The sequence below is a fragment of the Coptis chinensis genome, chromosome 4 (assembly GCF_015680905.1).
Source record: "Coptis chinensis isolate HL-2020 chromosome 4, ASM1568090v1, whole genome shotgun sequence".
In the NCBI taxonomy this organism is placed as follows: Eukaryota; Viridiplantae; Streptophyta; class Magnoliopsida; order Ranunculales; family Ranunculaceae; genus Coptis; species Coptis chinensis.
The window spans coordinates 80,417,009-80,422,894 of record NC_141459.1 but is presented as its reverse complement, the minus strand read 5'-3'; the positions used below and the strand labels follow the sequence as shown (position 1 = coordinate 80,422,894).

The window sequence follows — 5,886 nt, the reverse complement described above, 5'->3', positions numbered from 1 at the left end:
TCTTTAGAATTTGATATTCCAATAGGCCAAAACAATAAAATAAATAAATAAAGAATTCAAAGAGCAAATAAAAAGGATTGCCAACAATGCAAAGTTTTAACGATGAACAACTCATTTAAACGATTTGATGCATTTGGAGAAATCCAACAAAATAACTTGTGCATCCATCATTGAAAAAGGGTGCTGTATTGGGTGCCACTAAAATTAGATCGGGCAGCCTCCAGTCCAAGCCCAAACAACAAAGCCCAAACAAAAGCCCAATACACCCCCCACCAAATCGCGAAACCGGAAAACCCAAACTAACCGGTCATCTCTATCGCCATCAAGGAGTCTAAAACCCAAAAAAAAAAAAAATTGAGTTGTCTGATGGTTTCATGAAGCCGGATTCTAGATTGAGGCTTGTTGTTGAGGAAAATGTGAGAAAAGTTCGGTTTTTTTTTTTTTTTTTTGGGGTTTTGGGAATTGAGTTTTTCTCGATGTTGGGTTGGTTTTTTGTAGGTTAAATTGTCAAAAGAACGGGATTCGTTGAATGTTACTTGAAGAAATTGAACCGAGATTTGTCAAAGGTAATCGTGCTTTGCTTTAAGTTTTATTTTGAATATGTTGGTTTAGAATACATTTAGAGTGCCGACTAGTATTGAGTATAACAAATGTTTTAAGTTTTAGAAGTTGAACAAATTTGTACGCAGTTATTTCATTGTGTTTATCCAAGACCTAAGAGTCATTATTGTAAGGCTCACCATTCTTGTCAGGAGGGATACTACGAAATGATTTTTCATATCCATTCTTGTCAGACAGTAGTGCTTACATTTTGATCACAATATTTTAGTGGTTTTGAATTTCCTGAGCATCTACAACAGACTCGAAATCATGTTTGTTTTTGTGTTTTGTGTGTTTCTTTTTTAGATTAGTATGTTTGGAACTATCAAAAAATCTTGAGTTCTTAGTCTGTTAAGTTCTTGGTATATATCTTGTGAAGTAATATCTATATATAAAAAAAGAGTATTGAACTAATTTTTTTGATGGTCAAAATGTTAATGAGAAAAGTAGTCGGAAATAGATTTCATTAAAGAAAAATAGATGCCGCTATTAGTTCCACTATAGAGGAGTTTCTCCCTTGCAAGAGACAAAAAGAAACTGAAAGCTACTTTGGCCACCCCGATACAATGTTTTTGCCTACTTGAATTGCTTCACATGTTAGCTTCTTGTTGGAGTGGAAAAGGCGAGGTAAGTGGAGATAGCGGATGTTTTGAATCCGTTGAAGTTGGATCCCGCTGCACCGTAGGCTCCCATGTTGGGAAACACTAACCGGTCGCTCACACGAGTTCCGCAGCTGAAATCCAGTGAGCAATGTGTCTAGTGCATCGATGTTGGTCCAAAAACTGTTGATTCATATGTCCTCGGTCCTCGACATGTTGGGTTAGCACGACTAGATGAGCATGCTAAAGGAGTAGCCTTCACAGTTGCATGATCGTGATAATATGCGCCTCATTGACCCGTAAAATCCCATCGTTGATCCAAGTACTCCCTTAGCTCTCCTCGCACACGCTTTTCCAATTATGTTGGTGGTTAATGTGAATGATGTTTCAAAGAAAGAAACGCCCGTGTTCGTGAGATCACCGTCAAACCAGGGATAGTTAGCGAAGTAGGCCCGAGAGCAGTTGTAATGGTGGATCGCAAAGATCCTCATATTGGTGGCCAACACCAAAACCACCACCAATGTTGAGAATGTGCATATGAGGCATGCCAAGTCTTGTCAGCTGTGTCAAACACCGCCTTGGCAAAGCAGCTATTGCACCGCTGTAAGCACGCGTGAGTGTGTGGCTCCACCGCCCACATGGAAAGAGACTCCTGGATACCACCGGGCGCGGCGGCATGAGCTGCTTGAAGAAGTGGAGTAACCTCTTCGTGCAATGCCCCGCACTTAGGACCAAGAGGCATCTTGCACCACCATCATCCGGGGCCTTAAGTCAATTAGGAGGGAACATTTGGGGTGCCACTTTCAGATCTTCTCAACTTCTTCTCGTGAGTCGAAGGTGGTGAGGTTGACCCTACGCTTAGCTGCATACCCGATATGAGCCTCCCTTTTACAGGGGTTTGCATAAACAATTCGATCCGGTGAAACTCCAAGTGCTAAGACGGCTTCAATTTCAGCGCTGCTAGCACAATCAAAGCCCGCCCTAGAGCCGCTAAGTGCACCTAGGAAGGCGTGCTCGGGATTGCATTTGACAAAGATAAAAGGGACGGACAATGGGAATGGTACGCGCGTCCATTTCTCCATTAGGCTCACTAGAATTCCCAAGTCCAATACATAGAAAGGGTCTTTCACCTTGCTTGCTTGGAGATGATGTCGACGTAATAAAATCTGTCGATCCATCCTTTGATAGGTTGGTAACCTTCCTACCCTTCATCATCTTTACACCCCAAGACCGTCTGGAGGCTTGTGGTACCTGAACCCATAGCTCAAAACTAGATAAGAGTATAGGACCGGGTAAAGAATACCTAAAAAGAGGGATGAAGAAAGGTGGATAGCCCCGGGTAAGCTTTGGATTTTGGAAGTTATTTTCCTTACCTCAACGAAAGTATTTATAGAAAACGCTAAGGGGTTAGCCTTCACCACCATTTGGTGGAAAAAGGATAAAAAGAGGTCTATAATTGAAATGCCTTTTTCATCTTGGAGAATCAGCACAAAGGTTTGCACTAGGGTAGGTCTCGAGAATGCAAATCCAATACTTTGAGAAGTCTAAAAGGAAGGGCTCGTTAATAGCACGGGTTCCGGGAAATAGGGATTGTTTTGTTTTACAGTTTTTACTCTTTATTAAATATGGAGTTTATTTAGTACACACGGAAGATGTCGAGATCCCCTGAATCTCTTTTTTTCAATATCTCTATTGTGGGAATATTTTGATACGACCAAACGCCATTTTAGCGTTGGGTCTATATAACATCGAACAATGAGTCTGTCGACAATTGGAGTAGGGTTGTTATATACTTACTAGGGGTTGCCCGTTCCCTCCGCCCACGATTACAATCAAGACACTTACCTTTTAAACCGTCACACACCAAGTTTTTATTGAGTGTTGTATTGGACGCCACCAGAATTACATTGGGCAGCCTCCGCCCAAGCCCAAATCGCATTTCCTATATATTATGGGAATGTGATGAGTTATGGGAATGTGATGTTTGTCTTGTTCATCTTTATATAGTATGAGAAAATGAGCTCGAATTTCCTATATATTTTCTTCGATAGAAACTGAAAAAGAGAATCAATGCATTGAAAGTGAACAACAAAAGATTTTTTTTTAAGGGTACAAAGTGTACTAAGTGTCGATTGTGTGAACTAAAGTGAACTGAAGTGTACTACTAGGTTTTAGTTCCATAGATATCGATCTCTGTAAAATTGTCGATTCGAGAGGGTGTACAAAGTGTCTTGGTAACCAATAATGGAACATCGATAAAACACAGATTTATCTGCAGTGACTATAAGAGCGACTGCTTGACCCTTAGATGGACCGGCAGTATTGACAAAGGATATGTCTCGAGCAATAAAGCCATCACCGCCAGCACCTAAGTAGAACATATACACAATAAGCTAGTTAACAATGTGGAAAATTAATACTAAACCAAAACAATATTGTAAAAACAAATACAGTAAACATGTATATTTGATCATATAGAAGAGCGACCGGTTTTAAAAGCCCGCTTTTTTCCTTTATGATATGGTACTTTATCTAACTTGTGAGTTCAATCCACTGTCCGCCTATGAATCCATATTATAATTGGATACTGTTGAATTTTGGTGTTTATTAGTTATAAGCCCATTCATATCATGTCATGTGGGATGGGCAACAAAAATGCTGCTCATTCCTTAGTCAGCTGACATAAAAAAAAAATATAGTAGTTCTAGTATTTGAGAATCTTTATATTGTAATATGTGTTTATATTATAGTGTAGGTATCAAGCTTTCTCTTAAATGGACGTGTTCGTCGAAAACTTATATAATATCTTCATAAGCTTACACAGTGTAGTCTCAAAACCTTTTAGTTTACAGTCTTATTAATTTGTTTAACGAACGACACTATATAAGCTAATAATCAAATACACTATATAAGTTTCCGATGGATCGTCCGTTTAAGAGAAAGTTTGGTGTAGGTATTGGGCAAACAACATCTCCTTTTGAGCTCCGAGCATGCCATTGCAGAAGAGATTGAAAGAAAAAAAATTACAAATAAAAATAAAAGAATTATTGCGTATTATACAAGCATGTGGACTTGGGGTTGTTGTTTTACTATCTAGGATGCTATTAAGTTGGTCTATAGTATGATCGAGTAAATGATGATTTAGGAGTCATATTGCAAATAAGCTGCAATATGACTTGGACTGCATTTAATTTGCATAAGCTGAAGACTTGACGCTACTTTTGTTAGAGATTATTTTACATTCTATAAAGTTCTCCATTTTAGTAATAATACGCTTAGAGAACTACTAGTGATGCTACCCCTTAGAGGGGGTAGCATGGTGATACCCCCAAACATGTGATTTAGAGCCTCGTTTGAAAATTAAAAAATGAGTTGCTTTACATCTTGTTGCTAAACTTTCATAGTGCTCATCTTTCATACCTAGTATTTTTTCCTTTAGGGCTTGATGTTATAAGAGAAGATACTTTTACCATTTTATGATTAGTGTCTCTGTACATTCTGTTACTCACCTTTTATTTGCTTATGTTCTTGAGTCTTGACTAATGAGTAATGACCTTGATTACATGCACTTTTACGAGTACTTGCTTAAGGTCCGGATCTGGGGAACAAAACTGAAGCGGTAAAAGCATTATAGGTGAGAAGCTTTTTCTTTGGTTATCAAATTCTTGAATGTACAATCAAGGTGGTTTTTTTGGGTGGTTTCCCCTATGCTTGACGAGGGACAGAAATTGTATTGTGGGTTGAATATTTTATAGGGTGGTATGTACATATGGTTGTTGGAAGGATGTCATTATTGATTTCCGTTATATGACAGTTTAAGTATACCTAAATGTTGACCAAACAAAGGAAACTCACCCAAAATTCGATAGAATTTGGATAGCGTAACGCCTCATTCTATTTCTTCATATATACTTGGAGTTATCATAGCAAGCTTATAAGTCTATTAGTTTTACGACTGGGATGATCTCTTTTTTCTAGTGGTTTTCTTTATACATTGTTTATTTAAATATGGTTTACTAATACTTGTTTTATTTTTTTTTCTTTGTAGCGATGGGTCCTCGATCAAAGAATGTGAAGAATGTAGCTTAAAACTACATTCAAGGGTGTTAAGAAATTGTTTGGTGGCGGTTCCTCTAGCGGTGATGCAGTTGGAAGAAAAAAGACATAGAGGCGACGGCTTAAATGGCATCGATAGCGTAGAGGGACCATTTGGAAAAAGAGGCTCCCGAGGTTCCCCGAGGTTGATTCGTTTAGTGAAGATAGTGTAGATAGTGTAGATAGTGATACTAATGTAGGTTTAGATGTAGGTTTAGACAAAGGGAAGAGTATAGTAGAAGAGGAGAGTGAGAGTGAGGAGGAGGATGAGCAGGATGATGATGTTGAAGAATATGTGGTAGAAGACGTACCACCAGTGGAAGAAGCACCTCCGGTATTGGATTTCGTAAGAAAATCCAATGATGATTTGGAGTTTCAAAGAGGTGTGTATGGGGGAGGCCCGTATGAGTCAGAGTTGTTGTATGACTATGCGGTGCATGTCGCTCGCGATGTTTGGGAGAGAAGGGTAATATTTTGTTTTTCTTGTGTACTTTGATTTTCTTTTACAAAATCTTTTGTTTCTGTTCATATATATCTAATGCGTGCTCGGTTGTTTCAGGAGGATCGCGGAGCGTTGAAGTGTGTTTCACAC

General features: G+C 38.8%; 1 pseudogene; it reads right to left on the bottom strand.

Moving 5' to 3' along the window:
* Positions 1-1,088: 1,088 nt before the first annotated feature.
* Positions 1,089-2,414, bottom strand: LOC147505034 (ornithine decarboxylase pseudogene; annotated as a pseudogene).
* Positions 2,415-5,886: the final 3,472 nt, after the last annotated feature.